The 22,046-nt window shown below is 32.6% G+C and overlaps 1 pseudogene across 1 annotated transcript; it reads right to left on the reverse strand.

Moving 5' to 3' along the window:
* Nucleotides 1-14,127: 14,127 nt before the first annotated feature.
* LOC145801190 (ubiquitin-conjugating enzyme E2 variant 1D pseudogene) lies at nt 14,128-14,722 on the reverse strand (annotated as a pseudogene). Its single transcript, XR_014342269.1, has one exon. The product of XR_014342269.1 is annotated as a ubiquitin-conjugating enzyme E2 variant 1D pseudogene (transcript).
* Between the last annotated feature and the right edge of the window lie 7,324 nt (nt 14,723-22,046).

Here is a 22,046-nt window from a genome sequence, read left to right on the forward strand (position 1 = left end):
TGATCTGATAAGTTATGATTTCTGAAATGATATTTGTTTACATGAACGAATGTCCTATGTTTGAAATCTATTATGGCATCCATAGATAGTCCCAAGTCATAGGGGACGGCATGTTAATGCAAATCCATGACATGTATGCGATTACGAGATCTTGTTAGCCACCTCATTGTTGTGATATGTGTTTAATTGGTATTCGGGACCGATTACTCTAGTCGGAAGACAATATGTGATGTGTTTTATGGGATGTACCATTATTATGTTCAGATATAAGAATGATTATGTTATAGACTATTTTGCTAATTATGATATGTTCGGATTTCGTTCACTAACCTCCTTACATTAATGTTAATCCCTGGGCTTTAGCTCACTGTGTGTATATATATGAATAAGTGAGCATTCTGGAGATTGAGCCTGAAGGCTTTTGTCTGGATCTGTGTTCTATTGTCAGCCAACCATTGTGCCTCACGTGGAGGTTCCTGAAGTGTCACGTATTATGAGTTATGGTTGTTTATGTATATCAGACTTTGTTTGTTTTTGTTGAATGTACTTAAGATGCTACATTGTGTGTGGGTATAATGTAAGAATGACTTTTGGTTATATATATAAAGTTTTATGTTTTTTGTTTCATATAAGTCAGCACAGCTCATTGGACAACTATATTTATGTAATTGCTTCCGCTAGCCCCATTCTTTTGTGATTGTGTCTCAGAGGCTGTAGGTAATCTTAGGATTACTGGCCGGTTACAGCACTAAACCTATGGGGGCAGGTTTGGGTGGTGACAGTTTCTATGGACTAGTTCTTTGTAAAAAAAAAAAAAAAAAGTTTGGTTGATTGAGTTTTAAGAACATAATTTGTTCTTGATATTGACCAGTATAGATAATTAGGAGGCATAGGCGTAATTGACTGGGAAGCAAAGGGGTCATGGGCAAGAGCAGAGGTGTAACTAGGTTATAGTACCAAGAATGTGGTATCTGTTGACTAAATTAATTGGGATGCAACAATGGATTGACTGGTTGGGATAATTGCAAGTGGTTTAGATGAAGGCTTCTAACTTGACCTCTATAATTAAGAAAAAGAAAATAGGTTAGCATCCACTAAGGACATCTAGCCTATCTATATAGAAATTGAGAAGATTTGTGTAATGAGCAATTAAATTGCGTCGGCTAGCAATTTGGTGAAATTGGAGGTAAGGATCTTGGTCAATTGACTTTAAGTAAGCTATTTCAAAGGCATAATGGTAAATAATTTTGTGATAGCGGGTGATTTGTAGTATGTGGGTAGAACAATATGAAGTGGGCATTTTACTATGAAATTCATAATATAAATATACGTATGACTTTCTCTATCCACCCTGTAAAAATTCACAGGTAAGAAAAGCAGGGATAGAGTTTTGACTACCAAGAATATATTTAATATCAAAATCAAATATACTTAAAATAGATTGTCAACGGGCAAAAATGTGCTTACTAGCAATGTTTTGTACATCTTTTTCCAAAACATATTTTTCACTTTTACAATAAACACGTACTAGAAATCTTTGATTTAAAGTATCATCTTGAAATTTACTAATACATAATGCAATAGATAAAATTTCTTTTTTAATAATACTACAATTTTTCTGTGCTTTGTTCCAAATACCAGAGTCAAAACGAACAATATGTTCAGGTGACTTGGGATGGACTTGCTGAAGGAGAATGCCACCTTAACCAATGTCAGAGGCATCAGTCTGAATAATTTTGAATGAATCTTCAGTAGGAATACGAAGACAAGGTAAAGTCTTGACATATTTTTTGACTTGTTGAACAATAGTAATATGATTAGGAGACCAAGGAGTATCATCTTTCAAACGATCAAAAAGAAGTTGACAAGTCTTTCTAAGGTCTTTATAGAATATAGCAATGTAATTAAGGGATCCTAAAAATCTTTGTAACTGGGTTTTGTCTAAGATTTCATCAGGAAACTTAGAAACAAACTCAATAGATCGACTTATAGGAAGAATAGTACTTTGGTAAACTTCATAACCAAAAAATCTGACTTTAGTTTGGAACAATTTAATTTTGGGGGTAGAGATAACTAGGCCATTATATTGGATGGTTTGGATAAATGATTGGAGATGTTTCCAATGTTGTTCAATTGATATTGAAAAAACGAGAATATCATCTATGAAGACCATAGAAAAATGACTAAGGGGATTGAATATTTTATTCATTATATTTTGGAATTCACTAGGTGCATTTTTTAAACCAAAGGGCATTACATTCCATTCATAATGGCCAAAAAGTATAGGGAAAACAGTTTTGTAGGGATCATTAAGATGAATTTGGGTTTGCCAAAATCCACTTTTAAGATCGAATTTATTAAAGATGACTGCTTGACTAAGTCTTTTAATTAAATCTTTCTTATTAGGAATTGGATATCTTATCATTCTAAAACTTTATTTAATGGTTTATAATTTATGACTAAACGTGAAACACTATGTTCAAGTTCAGCATTTCTGTTAACATAAAAAGTTGGACATGACCATGGTGATTTACTTTTACTGATGATTTTATTTTTAAGCAAATCATTGATTTCTTTTTTACACAATTCCATTAATTCAGTATTCATTTGAATCGGTCTGGATTTAGCAAGGATTTGTCGTTCATTAAAATTTTTAATATAAGGGAGTGTGACTACATGTTTTTTCCTATACTAGAAAGCACTAGAAAGAGTAGAACAGACTGTTTGTTCTAAATTACTTTCAAATTTTTTAATTTTTGAAATAAGAATTGGGTTAGTTAATTGAGATTCAATTCTTTTATATTTTACTTCTTCTTTGAGGAATTTTAATTGTTTAGTTAATCTATTAATTGATTGAGATATGGAATAGTCTTTTAACTGATTTGACTCTTTAATTTCAAGAGGAGTTAGGAACTGGAAAGTTACCATTTGACCAAAAGCTTGAGTGCCATGATTATTAGTGATGAATGGGTATAGTAAAAAGATAAATGGAGTTCCTAAAATGACTTTATATGTCATGTTTCTAACTAGAACAAATGATGTTTTAAAACAGACATTGTTTTGACAAATATAAACTTTGGGTAATTTGTATTTAATATACATTTGACTTCCATTAGCAGAACTTAGTTGTTCATTGGTTTTATGGTAATATTTAGTAGAGATCAAACCTTCTTGAATACAATTAAGGTCTGCACCCATATCAATTAAGGCAATGACTTCTATTTCGTAATCATTAACAATTAGTTTGACTTTTGAATGCCATTTTTGGATGTTGTTTCTGTTATATTTAATCGGTTACTTTCTATGTTATCATCTTCACTATTAGATTTATTAGATCTATTATCAAAGATGACACAGTCTGGATTATGACTATTACTAGATTCATCAGAGGACATGTCATTAGTATTTTGAAAATCATTACAATTCTTATTAATTTCTATTATTGAAACTTCTTCTTCTAAGGATTTATCTTTGTTTTTTAATTCTTTAATAGTTAGTTTGATTTGGTTAATTTCTTTTTGCAAATCTTGTAAAGTTACTTCTTTATGTTTATCTTTTATAAATCTTTCTAAAGTAGTAGTTAAACTAATAATTGGCTTATCTTGATGAAGTTTATTATCTTTGTTGATTAATAAAGATTTTAATTTGTTAGTGTATTTTCTTTTTAATTCTGGATCTTCTAATCTACTAATTAATTCAATTAATGAATCTTCTTCTTGTTGTGATTTACTAAAGACATTAACTTGTTTACAGCGGTATCATTGCAACTTAATTCTATTTGATCATCCGTAGTATCATTACTAGGAGAAGAGTAATCAGAAGTATCACTATGGTAATTACTAGAAGGGTTACTAGAAGAGCTATTAGATTGATGGGGTTGATCTTGAATATTTTCTAATTTAAAGATTTCAAATATTTTACTTTAATTTTCTTCAGAGATTTGTAATTGATTAATTTTTTCTTTTACTTTACATTTATTAGAATTATGGCATTTTTTACCACAATTATAACAAGCGATATTTTGAGTGGATGTTGATTTTTTTAAGTTCTTATTTTTAGATTTCTTGTGATATTTCTTTTTGGGATTATAGTAATATTTATCAGGTGATTTATTAAATGAATATTTTTTGTGATATTTACTATATGATTTATGTAAAGTTTTAGTTTTAGTTTTACTATGTTTATTATTTTTTCGATGCAATGGTACTATCGGAGATAGACCATATTGTTAGCAGAAATTACCTAATTCATATTTTGCTTTGTGTTTATCTTTAGTAGCTTTTTGACTAAGTTTCATATCAATACACATTTTCAATCCTTCTTTTTGTATGGTACTAATTATATCACAATATGTTAGATTGTCATATTCGATGATTAGGTTGGCTAAGGACATCTCTAATTTTATGGGCAAAAAGATTAGGTAGGCCATTAATAAATTTTTCTTTCCAAAATGGAATGGTACAATCATCTCGAAGCATTACTCTAGATGTAAAGACATCTTTGTACCATCTAAAATCACTTAATGTTGGGCACGTTAGATTACTAAGTTGATCATGAATTCATGAATGAACATTAGTAGGTGTTTCTATGAAATGTTTAATTATTGTAAATATTAAAATATAAATTCCATCAAGTTTACTCATGCCTATTTCTTCATCAAATATAGGAAATTCATTTTCATCAACTTGTACAGCATGTTGAATGGTTTCGTGCATATCATTAGTGAGATATTTGTCCCACCATGACTTATGCATGCCAGTAAAACCAGAGGGAATAAGAGAGACTATCTCAGGCTGAGTATAGTCAGGATAATTACGGAGATAGCTATTAGCTACCATAGACATGTGATTTAACTTTTGCAAGATTTGATTTTCACTAAGACCATCAATATTCCATTCATATAATTTTTTAGCAGAAATAGAGAACTGATTATTAATATTGGTTTTTACAAATTGAAGATCAGGTGGTGTGGGTTTGGTGTACCAATTTTTGGTTAGAGTAGTAGGATTAATTTTTGGATGTACTATTCTATTAAGATTATTTGATTGGAATTGTTGTTCTAGGTGACTAATTTCATTATCAGTGGAAGTATCTAATTCGTGATTAGTAATTAAAGGAGGTTGTTGAGTTATGACTGCTATACCTTTTTCTTTGGAAGGTTTGGTAATTAATTTGTTAAATATTTGTTTAATTGCATCAACTGTATGGGTATCTTGGGTGACTAAACTCAATTTATTCCTATCACTTGGGAGGTTAATAAGTAGTTTTTCAAGAGTCTTACTAGTTGATGTGTGGCTATTTGAGTAATCATCAAAGGTAGTTTCAATTTTATCTAACTGTTTACCTATAGTTTTTAAACATTGATTAGTATAATTATTCTATTCAATAACTTTTTTAATTTCACATTCATCACCAGGTATTTTAAAAGGAGAAGCATTAATTGTTGATCATTTATGCTCAATCAGGATTGTTTAGGGGTGTTTGTTTCAGCTTTTCAGAGCTAACTTATGACTTTTAGCTTTGAAAAAGTTATTTTGGACTGTTTGGTTAAACTTATTTCAAATAGTTTCTGATTCTAACAGCTTATTTTAACTCAAAAAAGTTGATTCTGAGAAGCTGCTCACCCCTTGCTTCTGATTATCAGCTTCTGCTGTGGACATGTTAATTTATGGTTATACTCTTAAATTTTTTTATTTTTTATTTTTTTAAAAATAGAAAAAGACCCAAATGGAATATAGATTATTATTATTATTATTAGTTATGAGAAATGTAGACAAACAAAAAATAAAAATTAATTAAAAAAGCTATTTCACAGCTTATTTAACAAACACTACTCAGCAACTTAAATTTATAATCCAATAGCTACACCAAACAGATTAACAACTTCTGATTAAAGTCATAATCTATAATCTGTTAAGTTATAATCTATAAGCTGTTTTAACAACTACACCAAACGGGGCCTTTCTAGAGGAAGATGACTTGAAAAAAACTGTAGTATTAGAGGATGTTTTCCATTTAGTTTTTGCAATAGTATTTACTTTTTGGTAATAATTTTCGAGATAATCAAAGAATTTAACTTCAATGCGGATTTTGTTCATAAAGTTATGCCATTTTTTAAGTATTGTTGACTGTTGTTTTTCAATATAATTATTCATATATTCATGTCTTTTTGGCTTATTTTCTTTATATTTAAAATCATTATATAATTTATTAAAATCAAGTTTAAAGTCTTTACTAATAGTTAATAATTGTGGATTAACTGGGGGAGCGACCTCAAAATTAGTTTGGGTTGGTGATCCTTGAGATGTATTGTCATTGTCATGAATATGAGTTTGTGTTGAATAAACGAGCTTACTAATTTGGGATGAGGAAGAAGTGTCTGTACATTTAATTTACTTTGACTAGTTAGAAGGTTTCTATCTTTTCTAGTAAATAAAGGTGTACTAAAAATTTCATCTTCTTCATTGGGTTGACTACATATACTATGGCGTGAAGATTGACTACAACTTGAACGATCAAAACTTATTTGGACTGATCCATCATCATATTTTTGGATATAATGTAAATCATTGCTATCATATTGATTTTTAAGAGAATAGTTTTCATTAACAGTAAGCCATTTTTTTGGAAGAGTTATATCTTTTCAAAGTATGGTTTTTGGTACATCAATATTAACATCAGTAGTACTACCTTGTATAAGCAATGTTTTATCCTTAGAGCTTTTGATTAAAGCATGTACATTTAGATTGGTTTTTATGCATTTATAATCAGGGCGAGCCCTGGGGCATAAGCCACAAGGCCATGGCCTAGGGCCCCTCAAAATAGACTAAAAAAAGGGGGCCCTCTTATTATAATTTAGTGTAATATATTAAGTATATTTTAAGTCTAAAAAAATTTAAAAATGCTCAAACTAACTTAAAATAAATTAACCCATTAAAAAATTGAAAGGCCATTCAAAAAAATTAACATTGTTATCCATTGAAAATAAACCCAAAAAAGGGGTCTCTCTTATTATAGTTTAGTCTAATATATTAAGTATATTTTAAGTCCAAAAAAAAAATTAAGAAAGGCCCAAATTAACTTAAAATAAATTAATCCATTAAAAAATTGAAAGGCCCATTTAAAATAATTAGTATTGTTATTCATTGAAAATGATTTTGCAAAAAAAAATAGATTATGCAAGTATGATTGATTTATTTGGTTCTAAAAATACAAGAAGAGTGAAGATCAAGCGATACTTATTAGTTATTATAATGCAATGCTAAGTATTTTTTGTGATTTTGACACAAATCTTTTGTTCTTTACTTTCAATTTTTTTTTTCATTCAATGAAAAAAAAATATGAAGGGCCCCATAAATTTATTAGTTGATTATCGGCTTTGGGTCCCGAAAATCCCAGGGCCGGGCCTGTTTATAATAGATACGATATATTAAAGAAATAAATTGGGTGCCATCGAACATATTAGTAAATTCACCAGAAGTTTGAATATTTAAAGTTAAAGCTTTTAAAAAGTGTGGATCACTAAGACTCAAAGTGAAATCAAGAAAGCAATTAAAATGAACTGGACCTTGATCAATACCAGATTCCATTATACCTAGCATACTGGTGTGGTATTTTCTGAATTTAGCATCCCCAAGACATAATAATATTGATGAATTTATTCCTTTAATAGAGAGTGATTTGACTGCAACTTGTACTAATCCTATATGAATAAAATTGTGACCGGAGGATCTACATTTTTTAATAGATTCTTTGGTTAATATTTGACCTGTTTCATGTACTTTTGTTAAGGCATAAACTTTTTCAACAATTTTTACTCGTAAATCAATATTGAAAGAGGATTTAAGAAAACTTGTTTTATAAATTTCTTTGATTGGTACTTTTGGAATGTTCCATCCGAAATTTATTTTTAAATCTTGAAATTCATGTTTTTCTTTATTTACTATTGTATCAGGCATGGGAGCTAATGATGTAGATCTAGAGCTGAATGAAGAATTACTTCAGAATAATCGACTCATGATACAAAGATTTATACACTATTCCTAAAACAACTGAATTCCTCAAGACTTATCATGTTTCCACGTACCTTCTGTTCACTCATACCTAACTGGAAACCCTATCCTTAAACCGCCTACACGTGAGGACTTATATAGAATATGAGACTAAATCTGGGTGGCTAGTGACAAGATGGAAAACATTAGACAAGAAACAGAAGAAGTAGAGATCAAGATAACTATATAGAAATTAAAAAAGAGACGATTTAATAAAAAATAACTCATCAACAAGTGGCGTTGGCCCAAAAGGGAAAGCGGATCTAAATATAATTGTTTTTTTTTAAAGTGAAAGGTCACCATTAAACTACATCATTATGTTTGAAAATTCTATATAAAATTTATATTTGTATATTATCGCTCAATAAGAATATTTTCAAGTAGAATTCAATGATTGAAAGCTGTAAAATGTAATAATGATAATAGGAAGAAAAAGTGGAAGAAAAAAGGCAAGATGGTCATTTAAAAAAAAATTGGGCATGATATCAGCAATTTAAGGAGTAATTTCTAATGATATTATAAATTTCAAAGAGAGAAATATAATTTTTCAAATGTAAGAGGAGCAATCGTATTAAATAGAAATCTCAAAAGGTATTAGTGTAATTTACCATTATAATAATATTACTCTAATTATCACCATTGCAGCTTTTATTCATGCTTGTTCATTTTATTTTGTGTGAAAAAGACAAAATTATCTATATGCGTAGTAGTGGTCCTCACTCCTCCCTTATTATCCCATAAAAACGCTCACAATTCATTATGATTTATTCATAGTTTAAGAGCACATGGTCTCTCTTTTTCCCAAAGATATGCATTTTTCTTTTGGGCAAATTACATATACACCCCTCCAGGTTTGGTTAAATTACAGATATCCCCCTGAGGTTTCGGAAATTACATCCCGCCCCCTGAGGTTTGTATTTTCATAACAATTTACCCCCTGAGGTTTATATTTCATAACAAATTACCCCCTAATTTCTTATGCAAATATAGCATTCAGGGGGGAATTCGTAATTTCTCAAACCTCAGGGGGGTATCTGTAATTTTGTCAAACCTGGAGGGGTGTATATGTAATTTGCCCTTTTCTTTTTTGTTTCTTTTTGTTGGACTCTGCAAGTTCGAGAGGGTATTACTTTTTCTTTTTCTTTTTATCAAAGATACACTACTAAAAAGCAGGGCTTTTGAGTCGGCAGCTTGCCGTCGCAAATAGCGGATTTGCCGACGTAAAAACTTTTTGCGACGGCGTTTCGACGGCAACTCAAGGGACGAAAATGGTGGGGTCGCAAAAAGTTTTTGAGTCGGCAATCTGCCGACGCAAAAAGTTTTAATTTTTTGAGACGGTAGATTGCCGACTCAAAAAGTGGTTAAATGTTTTAAAAAATTTAACTCATAATTTTCTCACTGAGGCTCCCAAGGTTCGAACACACACCCATTTGGACAAGTTGACCCAAGGTCAACGCACTACACCCACTTCACCACCACACCTCTTTCAAATATTAAACGAGATATATATTATTTATAGTATATACACTCAATATTAATATAAAAGTATATGTATAAATAAATATATTTATTAAATATAATCAAGTAAATAAATATATATCTTGGTTATAAATTTTTTTTTTTGCTACGGCATCAGTTGCCGACACAAAAAGGTCTAATTTTTTGCGTCGGCACAAATTTGCCGACTCAAAAGGTCTAATTTTTTGCGTCGGCACAAATTTACCGACGCAAAAGGTCTATGCCGACTCAAAAGGTCTATCTTTTGCGTCAGTAAATTCAACCGACTCAAATAATACTATCAAATATTAATTTTTTGTGTCGGCCAACGGTGCCGACACTAAAGGTTTGGTATTTGAGTCAGTAACTCTGTGCCGTCTCAAAAAGGCTACCTTTTGCGACGGTAAAATTTGCCGACTCAAAAAACCGACTCAAAAGACCCTTTCTTTAGTAGTGATATGTATTATATGTTTTATTGAAATCCCAATTGCTTAATTTTAGATTATTTACTTTTGTGAGGTAGAGCAATTGGGGATGTGCCCCCAGTTGATTTGGTTCAAATTAATATTAAATTCAGAATCAAATCAATTATAACCTGGTCTAGATTTTAAATTTAAAATTAAACCAATCCTTCATTGACATTGAACCAAACCAAACCAAACCACTCCAACCAAGGTTTGATTGATTCGGATTAAATTATAGTTTTACTATAAAAGTAAGTGAACCACTCATTTAAATAATTATATAAATTTCTTAAACAAAAATAATGAAACAATAAATAATTACAATAAACAAATCTTCAACATCCTAACATAATACAATGAAAAAAAAATATTATTTTAAATTTTAATAAAGCCAACAACTGTAAATGGTTATATGTATGATTCAAATATAACCAGTACAAGTTACGGAAGTCATTATTATATATATATATATATATATATATTTTTGCAAGAGTTGGGCTTCTCTCTAGTCCTTAATCAAATTGCAGAAGTGTTGTTGGGCTTATTGGCCATTTTCGAATCTCATTTCGATAATTAGAACTGTTCACATCTTAGATTTCGTCGATGACATTATTCCTGCAAAAAATAAAGTCAATCGGATAACAGCAATCACTTGTTCGGATTAGTTTTGAATGAATCGTTTATATTCTCATCGTACATTTTTTTCCATAAAAAACTAATTCGAACACATGGTTTCCGTTATCGGATCGACTTGAATTTTTGTATGAATGATGTACTCGACGAACGCTAATACAAACTGTTCAGATTATCGAAATGAGACCCGAAAATAAACCCAATAGGCCCAACAATAGGACTGGAGAGAAGCCCACTTCTTTTAACAATATTTGCTTGTCACAAATTAAATCCAAACATATCAACATAAACATAATTTCATGAAAAAATAGGTTTTTTTGGTCTTGCAATGGCTTAAACCAATAATTAAATTGTTAGGCTTTAAAATGTCTGTATCATTTGATATTAGAATCAATCAACACGTCTAGTAGGGGATCGAATGCAATCAATGCAAGTAGTCACTTGACGATAGACAATCAGGACATCAATTATAAAGTGTGGCCATCAATTCTACCTCCATTAACAAAAATCTTGGCTACGTAACATTATATAAAGGGATGATTTGGCTTCTTTCGTTATTTCAATTTGAGAGAGCATTTAAATTTAATAAATCCATTTTGGAATTGATTTAAGTGGTTCGAACCGTTCACTTTATAATACTCGTTTAGTAGAATATTTATATAAAAAATGAAATGATCGGATATCGGTAACTGTATATTTAGATCAAATTTCTATTATAAAAAATAAATGACTATTCTTAAAATTATATTTGTCATTCATTTTTACAAATCAAATATAATTCAAACATATAACTACTGATATCCAATCATTTTGATTTTTTACATAAACATTCTACTCAACGAGTTTTAAAAAGTAAATTTCTAATTACCAAAATCAGTTCCGAAATGAGCTTACTAAGTTCAAGTGCTCTTTGAAGTTGAGCTGACAATTTAAGATAAACCAAACCACAAAAGAATTAGAGACTGCATTTTTGCACTTTAATTATATGCACCAAAATCAAAACATGTGTTCAGACTCCCTGTCCCAACTCATCTAATTAGGCATTGCAGAATGATCTTTTGTACTACAAACTTAACTAAAAAAATTAATAAAGCAAAAATAAGAAATTAGTGATATTTTAGGCACTATATCATAAATAAGCGAGAGATGTCTTGATTACAACAAGAGTAGAGAGAATAAAAAAAATTACAAAGGGTGAAAAACAACCTTTGAATATGTTTTGAGTACTCTAAAAAAGTCAAAAAATCACTATTCTATTTAAGTCACATCATCTTATTTAAGTCATATCGCCTCTTTACCATATCACTTCAAATCCAACCCATACCCAACTCATATTTTACAAAAAGTCAAAAAACACGCTTATTTAAATCATCTCAAAACCACCCCTAAAGAGTGACGGGAGGAGTTTGAGTGATTGCGGTAACTAGTTTGGGTTGACAAAGTAAGGAGGGAAGGGCTTGGGGCGATAGAGGGATGGAAGTGGCGGTGGAGGTTGGAGGAGTGTCAAGTACGAGTAAAAGAGGGGTTAGGGAGTCGATAGCGAGAAAGAGTAGAAAAATGAGGAGGGAGTGTGGACGAGCTAACTAAAACTTATAGAGAGCCGGAGAGACACAATAAGAAGAAGAGGGGATTTTGATAATTCAATAAATAAATTTTATCCATTTGCAATGATATTTGTTTATTCCACCCTTGTAAGTAAAATTTTGTACTTGGAATAATTTACCTCAAGTGCCTCTAATTTGTAATTTTTTCTTTAATAAAATTAGATTATACCAGTACTAATAGTCAAAGGTCGATTCATTTTCTTTGACCCAATTAATCATATTATATTTGATTGGGACAGTTTGTTGTTATCTTTGGTGTTGTTTATTTACGTTGTGTTTTAAACCAGGGAAATGATTTGGAGTCTTAAAAAAGTTCTCCTAATCCCTCTAATTCCTAAAACGATTTCGTTTTGGGAGAAAAAAAAAATTTTTTTTTTTTTTTTTTGCCTTGGTCTCAATTTTTGGGGGATTAGGGCTCCCCAAATTAGGGGATGTAGCACGGCCCTTTAAACTAATAATATAGTGACAAATTTTATGAGTGAGACATGTTAATTTGTAAAGTAATTGTAAAATAAAAATGATCTATTTAAATTATGTTTAAATTATGAATTTAAATATTAATTTGAAAAGAAAAGAAAAAAGCGAAAGAAATAAAGAAATAATTTAATTTACCTTTTGTACCTTTTTTTTCCTTTACAAATATCTACCAAATTATTCAAATAAAGTCTTGATGTACGTTGTAGATTTTAATTAATTAAAAATATTAAGTAAATAATATTATATAATATTTTAATAGTATTTAATTATTTTTGTTCATTTAGAAGTTTATGAGATTTGAGGGGGGCGAAAATGAGATGGTGGGTTGATGGGAGTCCGAATCCTCGGCCGCACAAGTCTGCCGCCATCTCTGTAGTACTTCAAAAACGACGTCGTTTTTGAAGAAATTTTAATTTAAAAAAAAAAAGCAGAACAGAAACCAGAAGGGAGGGAAAGAAGAGAGAGAGAAGAAGGGAGAAGAAGAGGGGGGAAAAAGGAAGAGGGCGCTGCTGCAGTCGCCGGTGGCGCAGTGGCCTCTAAATTAGGTAGTCAAACTTCCAAATTAAAGCTGGAAAATAGAAATTTTATTCAGTATTCACAAAACCCATTTCGAAATTAAGGCCAAGTTTGGGAAGACTAAAAAAGTGTACTTTTTGTCTTTTTGGACTAAAAAATTGAGGTTGAAAATATGGATGTTTGGGTTAACTTTTTGATTTTTTATTGAAAAATGTGTAATAAAAAATTATAAAAATTGATTTGTAGGGAAAAATTTGAATTGGAAGTTGTGCAGCCGTAATTGTTGACTTTTGGTGAATAGTGTTAACTTTTTAACTTTTTGAGTAATTTTTTGACTTTTTAACTTTTTTGGAAGTACCCAAACTTGGCCTAAATGTATCACCCTATTTCATTCATCCCTGATGCTATATACCAATCATCACCCACACCAGCCAACACCCAAAACCACACTAGAAACATTCATACATGCCAATTGACAATTGCAAACCCTAGAAACTAATAAACTCAAATCATTATTATTAATATTATTAAACGGAACAACAATGTTAATGTAAATTGTAAAAGTAAATACTACCACCCACTCCACCTACCACCTCCACTACCACCCACTCCACCTACCACCTCCACTACCACCTTCACCTACTCCCAAATCCTCTCCTATATAAATCCTTGTAATATACACAATATATACATCTATCAATAATATCAATCATCAATACATATTTCATTCTCTCTATTTCTCTATACATTAAATTTAACATGGTATCAGAGCCATAAGATTTAGGCCTATACTCCTTTCTTTCCGGCGGGCAGCCGGCCGGCAACCTTGCCTTCGCTGCCCGCGGGAGTTTTTCAACACATATCACTTACACATACCTCCTACTCCTACAGCTTCTCCTCCTACTTCAAATCAAGCACGAACAGAACCCCTTCGTGATCTCCGAATCGCTGTCGGCTCTGAATCTCATTAGCCCCTTCGAATCCATCTTCACTTCCAACCACACCTGGGTCGTACAACCCATGACCCGATCCGATTCCAATCGATCTGACCACCAGCCCCACGGCGGCGGCACCTCCTGTGGTGTCCGCTCCGCCGGCAACTCCACCCACTTCAGTTTCATGGCTGACACAAGTCATGTTGATCCGAGAATGGAAACGAACACTTGGTGGCTTCTCTGGGTAATCTTTATCACAGAAAAGCTTCAGCTGATAAATCCGACCTTCATGTACAGAATTATGAGGACCAATAATGGTGCCTGTCCACGAACGCATGTAGATGTCATCTCCATCATCCATTCCATAACTCACAGTACCATCTCCAATACCCTTTTCTCCACGTTCAAGTTCCTCAAGCAATCTGAAATTTCGAGGGACCACGACACTCGATCCTCCGGAGCCAAGCGTCATGGTGAGTATACAATTTTGCTTTCGATGGATCGATTAGAGATGGATCTGATCAAGCTAGAGGGGGATAGAGAGAATCTGGTTCCAAGGCCGAGGACCAACTAAGGAGGCCGACTGCCGATCAATCTTTGCAACATCCATCTCTCAGCATTACACTTTTGCAACACCCAACTTTCTTTTTTATTTTATTTTATTTTATCACACATATTTAAAAGAGAGGCAGCCCATGTGAAGAGAGAGAGAAAGACCATTCATTAGGCAGGCCACTTTTCACAAATCCACCACTAGCACTCTTTCACACCATTAGCACACTTTTTCTTTTATTTATTTATTTTACTTTTTTATTCTCTTTATCCCATACCCTCCCGTCCATGTTCCCCACTCCCACTCTCTCCTTTTTCATAATCTTTGTCTTTTCCTTCCCATCAACTCTCTTTTTAAAATACATGATTCATCCTCCACCCACCACACCACATTATCCTCATCATTCCCTCAATACTAATATATATATATATATATATATATATATATATATATATATATATATTTTATTATAATATCTTACCCAAGGCAAAAGGACGATTTAACAAACAAAAAAAAAAACCACAAACAAACACCCAAAGCTTTGTTTTCTTTTCTGCAGCCGGCCACCCACCGCCCTCACTTCTTCGCCTATTCCGCCGGTCTTTTCTTCTTACCTTCGTCCTGAGCGGCCCTTGACGGTGCTGCCTCCGTGTTTTCCACGCCGCCGAGCACGTTCACTCCCCCATACTCCTCCACTGCAGCATATGGCGGACCTCCAAATCGGAACATCACGGTGGCCTTCCGCTTCAGCTCCTTGTTTTCCGCCTTAAGCACACTTATCTCTGCTCGCGCATCCTTATACATGCGTTGGAGCAGAGCCAGTTGGGAGTTTAACTGCTGCACCTCATTTGTCCTACTTTGCAGCCGGTGCGACAAGTTTGTAACCGCCGTCATGGTTTCCACACATGACTTCAACGTATACTGATTGGCCTCCACATCCGACTGCACCGCCATTTTTTGCTCCACAGACCGCATCGGAAAGTTCAACGGAGCAAATTCCAGGGCACTTGGTTGAGGTTCCAGTGCCACCGCACCAGTTTTCTCTCTTGTTGACTCGTTGAGGTCTGGAAAGAGAGTGAGCAGACTCCGGGAAGACGAGGCCATTTTCTGGGCAACAGAGTGTTACAGAATATCTCTCGCAACAGAGTGTTACAGACTCTCTCTCTCAGCACAACGAAGAGTTTTTCAGAGGACTTCGCAGGTTTTTTGCCTCTGCCTCGGCCTCAGCCTCCGTCTTGGTTAAATAGCCGAGGCAGCCCCGCGTATCGCGCGCCACTTGACGCTAGACGACAAACGGGCGCGCCAGCCAAGGCACTCACGTGCCTTGCCATCATATCTGGCACGCCTTTTTATGGATTGGGCACGCCTTTTGATGGCACGCCTTTTGACAGATTGGGCACACCTTTTGAGGGCACGACTTTTGAGGGCTCGATATCTACATCCATGTATATCTTTTGGGCAGCCTATATACACACTCATACAGTGTCTTGTACACCGGTCAGCTTTATCAATCCATTTTCAACCTCAAATAGGTTTTTATCTTCACACCTATTTGAGTTTGAGGGGGGGTTATACACAGTATCATGTATAAGTCGCTCATGGCGCACTCCCTAAGTCGCCCCCTTGGTGCACCACCACAACGGTCCGACATGACCCCATAAACTGTCTTCTACATCGGTCCGACATGACCCCGTAAACTGTCCTTCTACATCGGTCCGACATGACCCCGTAAACTGTCCCGACATTGATTCCGGTCAGCTTCTACATCGGTCCGACATGACCCCATAAACTGTCCCGACATTGATTCCGGTCAGCTTCTACAACGGTCCGACATGACCCCGTAAACTGTCCCGACATTGATTCCGGTCAGCTGCTACATCGGTCCGACATGACCCCGTAAACTGTCTTCTACAACGGTCCGACATGACCCCGTAAACTGTCTTCTACAACGGTCCGACATGACCCCGTAAACTGTCCTGCTACACCGGTCCGACATGACCCCATAAACTGTCTTCTACAACGGTCTGACACGACCACACAGTGTCTGCTACAACGGTCCGACATGACCCCGTAAACTGTCTGCTACAACGGTCCGACACGACCATACCGTATCTTCTACAACGGTCTGACACAACCATACAGTGTCTCCTATCACATTTTTAATTTTATTTGTCAGCTTATTTTTCTGTTTTGTTACTCTCTCCAAACTCAAGTTGGCTAGTACCTATCCTCCTTGAGTTTGAGGGGGCTGTTAATGTAAATTGTAAAAGTAAATACTACCACCCACTCCACCTACCACCTCCACTACCACCTTCACCTACTCCCAAATCCTCTCCTATATAAATCCTTGTAATATACACAATATATACATCTATCAATAATATCAATCATCAATACATATTTCATTCTCTCTATTTCTCTATACATTAAATTTAACAAACAATAAGGTTTTACATACCTTTTACAGTTCCAACAAGGAAGAAAGCAGAGGTGAAGAAACCACAACACATCCACATCAGTACCCATCTCTTTTCTCAATCAAAGCTTCATTTTTTTCAAAAAAAAGAAAAACTAAAAAAGAAAATACTTTGATAAATGGAGAATCCAAGAAAGAGTCAAGAACCTATCCTTTTCTTTCACTTTCTTTGCTTTTCTTTTCGAATGAATTTTTTTCCCTTCTCTTTTTCTTGTGAAAGATGCTCTGAATTTTATGGGTTTTGTGTGTTGATGGGGTGAAAAATGGAAACACAGATTGGAATCTGGAATTGCAATCGTCAGAGAGAAGCTTTGGAATTTTTACCAAAGAAAAATATGAGGGCTTTCCTTCTTCCCCCCTCTTCTTCTCCCTTCTTCTCCCTTCCTCTCTCTCTCTTCTTCCCCTCCCCTCTGGTTTCTGTTCTGCTTTTTTTTTTTTAAATTGAAATTTCTCCCAAAATGATGTTGTTTTGGGGGTGCCGCAGGGATGGCGGCACGCTTGTGCGGCTGAGGATCCAAACTCGGGTTGATGGGTGGCTGTGTCGGAATTGTTTTGGAGGCAAGCACAATACTTATCATTGTACGGGCGGGAAAATTCATTTTGAGTCCCATTTTAACAATTAAAATAATTTATATTTTAAAATATATCGTGTAAATATATTTGTAAGAAATTATATTAATTAGATATTATTAATTTTTTTTTAATCAAATTATACTTGTATTTAATTTTTTATTTAAAATAACACTTATTATCTATTTTTTTGATATAAATGTATTCTGATAAAAATGATATTCTACTAATATCTAATTAACTTAATTTTTTACAAATAGATTCGATAATTTATCTTCCAAAACCAATCTTTTGGCAACACAGTTAAAATCTAATCTTTTGACTTTTTGATTTTTTTTTACTCACATCATCTTTATACTTTTTTGCATGTTTTTTCAAAAAAAATTAAAAAAAAATTCAAAAAATCAACTTTTAACCAACTTCTCAATAAATAAGAATAACGCTAAGGTTTAAAAAAAAAATTTACCAAAAAAATGACCAAATATATATGTTTATTTATAGGAAAAGTCTAGTCCCAGAGTGATTGTCGGAAAAAGATTAAATTTGCATAGTATAGTATCTGTAAAATAAATTTAAATTATAAAATGATAATTTTAAATAATTTTTGGATAATTAAGACATTGTTTGGCATGTGCTATGTTATTTTAGCATATTATCTTATTTGAGTCACAATGATTTTATGTTAGCCACATCACTTCTTATTTAAATCATATCATCTCTCTATTACATCACTTCAACCTCAATCAACATTTTACATTTTTCATAAAAAATTAAAAAATATACTAATCTACTAGTTTTCAAATAAATTCTACAAAAATTATTGAGAACTCTAATAAAGAAAATCTAATGAAAGTAAATCCCACTACAAGGTGATGTTTTGACTTTTTATTTTTTTATTTTAATAATTTACGGCAGCATTAGACCTTAATTAGAATTTTAAAATTAGAAAATATATGATTGCTCTAACTCCTACGTGAAAAAGCTAGAAACACACAACGGTAGGGGACCAATAGGTCCAGGCCGTCAAAGGTCTTGCCGACAGCTTTTATTTTATTTTATTTTATTTATTTCTTTATTTATTATTATTATTATTTTTACCTGTAGAGTTAAATAATTATTAAATTTTAATCTGAGAAATACTTCGGTGTGTAATATATATCGTATGCAATCTTATCATAAAATTTTATAAGTTTTTATATAAATTTGTATTTAACTTACGTATTTTTGTAATATCACTTATATAAATTCATGTAAATTTACATAATTTTATTATGAGATTAGAGAGAATTTTTCTATATGTGTTCTGATTAAACGGTTATCGATATTTAAGCAAAATAATTTTTTGCAGACACGAAATACTTGATGAAATTTACACATTATATAATTTAAATTATCAAAATAAAATTCGTGCTAGATTCCACGGGACCTAACAATACATTTCAATCTACGCAATAAAATGGAGAAAAGCCTCCTATTCTATTTAAGTAAGTTACATAACCCTTTTTTTTTTCCACTGAAATTTAAAGAATATACAGCCGTTGTGCCACCAGCACAAGAAGTTGACCATATACTATTATTTATTATATTATTTTATTAACACAAATATGATAAATTTTTTACAAAGAATTTTAAAAAAATTTAAATATAGAATAAATTGCAAACCAGTGGATAATAAAAAAAAAATACATTTTTATGGTGGTACAGATTTCAGATACTTTTGGGAAACCGATTAAAATTAATTTTTTGACTTTAACCACTTTTGAATTACATTATCTCTTTACTTTTTTATATTTTTTATATTTTTTTTTCAAGAAAGTTAAAAAATTAAGTTTTAACGAACTTCCCAAAACAAGTTCGTGTGTGCAGGATGCAAGTCGTTCCTTTTTGTATGTCAAAGTTGGGAAATCCTTTAGGTGTGCATACCATATGCATCCTATCACAAAAATATGTAATATTTATCATAAAATTTTGTAACATTAATTGTAAAATGCGTAAACTTACTACAAATTAACGTAATAAAATACTTAAAATTTGTAGTTAATATTGCAAAAGTTTATGACTTAATTATGACATTTTTTGTTACGTTAATTTGTGACAAGCTTACATATTTTGTGATTTATGTCACGAAATTTTATAATAAAATTACATATTTTGTGGTAGGATGCATATGGTTAACAAAAAAACTAATTTTAAATTTTTTTTAATTATTTCTATTTTCAAAAATGATAAAATCATATGAAAAATAAAGAGTTTTTTTTTTTAAACTAAATTAATTTTTAAATATTTTTTAAAAATTTAATAAATTAATTCTGAAAATTAAACTAAACAAAGAGCTGCTATGTTTCTGTGACTGCGCAAACGAAAAGCAACTTGGTCAATGGAGACAAGGAAGGTATACACCCAACCATCGCGTGGGTTACGGCAAGGAGATACGTTTACGTTATCACCTTATTTATTTCTTATTTGCGCAGAAGGGCTTTCAGCGATGCTTCAGATGACAGAAATTCAAAATCAGATTCATGGTCGGTGAACCGTTTATTGCTTGCTGACGATACTTTGATCTTTGGTTAGGCGCGGAGAGATGAAGTGCAGGTTATCCAAGATATTCTGCGTCATTTTGGTAGAGCATTTAGTCAAATGGTGAACTACGCAAAATCAACATTGTTCTTTAGCTTGAATAGTCCATTTCATGTGCACACCAGCGTTGGCTCAGTTTTGGGCATACCGTGTAGAGATGTAAGAAAAATTAAAAAAATCGATTAAATCGATTGAACCGGATTAAACCGGTCATATTTGGTTCGTTTTTTAATACGAATCGGTCAGTACGGTTTTGGAAATTAGTTTTTTTTCAATTTTTGATTCGGTACCGATTTTAATATACTATACACCGATTTGTACCGAGAGCGACCGAATATATTTACATATAATATATATTAAGGCCATGTTTGTTTGGGTGGACATGAGCTTGGGATTGGACTAATAGTCCAATAAAATTATTAATCCGATGTTTGGTTAAACAATTGAAGTACGGACTAATTATTTTAAACTTGACTATTAGTTAAGATAGGATACATAATCCAACGGATTCGTAGTCCTAAGGTCATGTTTGTTTGGGTAGACATGAGCTTGGGATTGGACTAATAGTCCAATAAAATTATTAATCCGATGTTTGGTTAAACAATTAAAGTAGGAATTAATTATTTTAAACTTGACTATTAGTTAAGATAGGATACATAATCTAACAAATTTATAGTCCTAGGACTATTAGTCATGGGAATGCTAATCCAGTCCGCCCAAACAAACATGGCCTAAGATTATTAATCATGAGAATGCTAATCCAATCCGCCTAAACAAACATGGCCTAAATATATAATGAATAACATTGTCAATTTGCCTTACCCATGAAAAGACATTTATTGCCACCAAAGGGTGTAATCATTACACAAGTCTTGTACCATTAACATAACTAAGGAAATAAAATATCAACCATCACACTTCTCAAAGTGTATATGCTAGATTGCCACTCCCTAATGGAATAGAAAACATACATGTCAATTAAACATTTTTCAAGATCTCATACACTTTTAAGAACCAGCTGCTGGTATCCCCAAAAAGAAATCGTGTGATAACATCATCAGCTATCACACATATTTTCATAACACGCTAACACTATGAATCAGTTACCAAACCCTCTATTAACCTTACCATCCCAATCTTAAACTTATCACTATTGTTCACAACAACAACAAAAATCAGTCCTAATCTTTCTTTTTGTGAAGTACTATCCTCTCTTTGAGACACTTCATCTCTCCTAATCGAAGGATGTCACAAAAGGTTTGTGATCTCTCTTTGTATTTTCTTCTTCTCTATCTCTGTGTATGTTTCTCTTCTTCTTTTTTTCCAGTATATGTTCCTCCCCTAATTTAATTGTGTTTTTAGAATCCTAACCCTTTTTTCTTTTTTAATTTTTTTTTTATATGCTTGTGTAGATGAATGTAAACACTACTGTCATTATTGATTTGACCTCTAAATCCCATCCCCAAACCCAAACTAATGATGGGACTCCCATTGGAGAAGCAATAGTCTATTCCTCAGCAAGACCACCCAACACTACGCCAAAACAGGGCATTAACGGCGGTTTTTTTAACGGCGGTAACGAAAATCGCCGTTAAAGGTACTATTAACGGCGGTAACGAAAGCCGCCGTTAATACCGCCATTAATTAACGGCGGTTTCGTTACCACCGTTAAAAAAACCGCCACTAAAGTGTC

The sequence above is a fragment of the Camellia sinensis genome, chromosome 10, assembly GCF_055761805.1.
Source record: "Camellia sinensis isolate YWXY chromosome 10, ASM5576180v1, whole genome shotgun sequence".
Classification (NCBI taxonomy): Eukaryota; Viridiplantae; Streptophyta; class Magnoliopsida; order Ericales; family Theaceae; genus Camellia; species Camellia sinensis.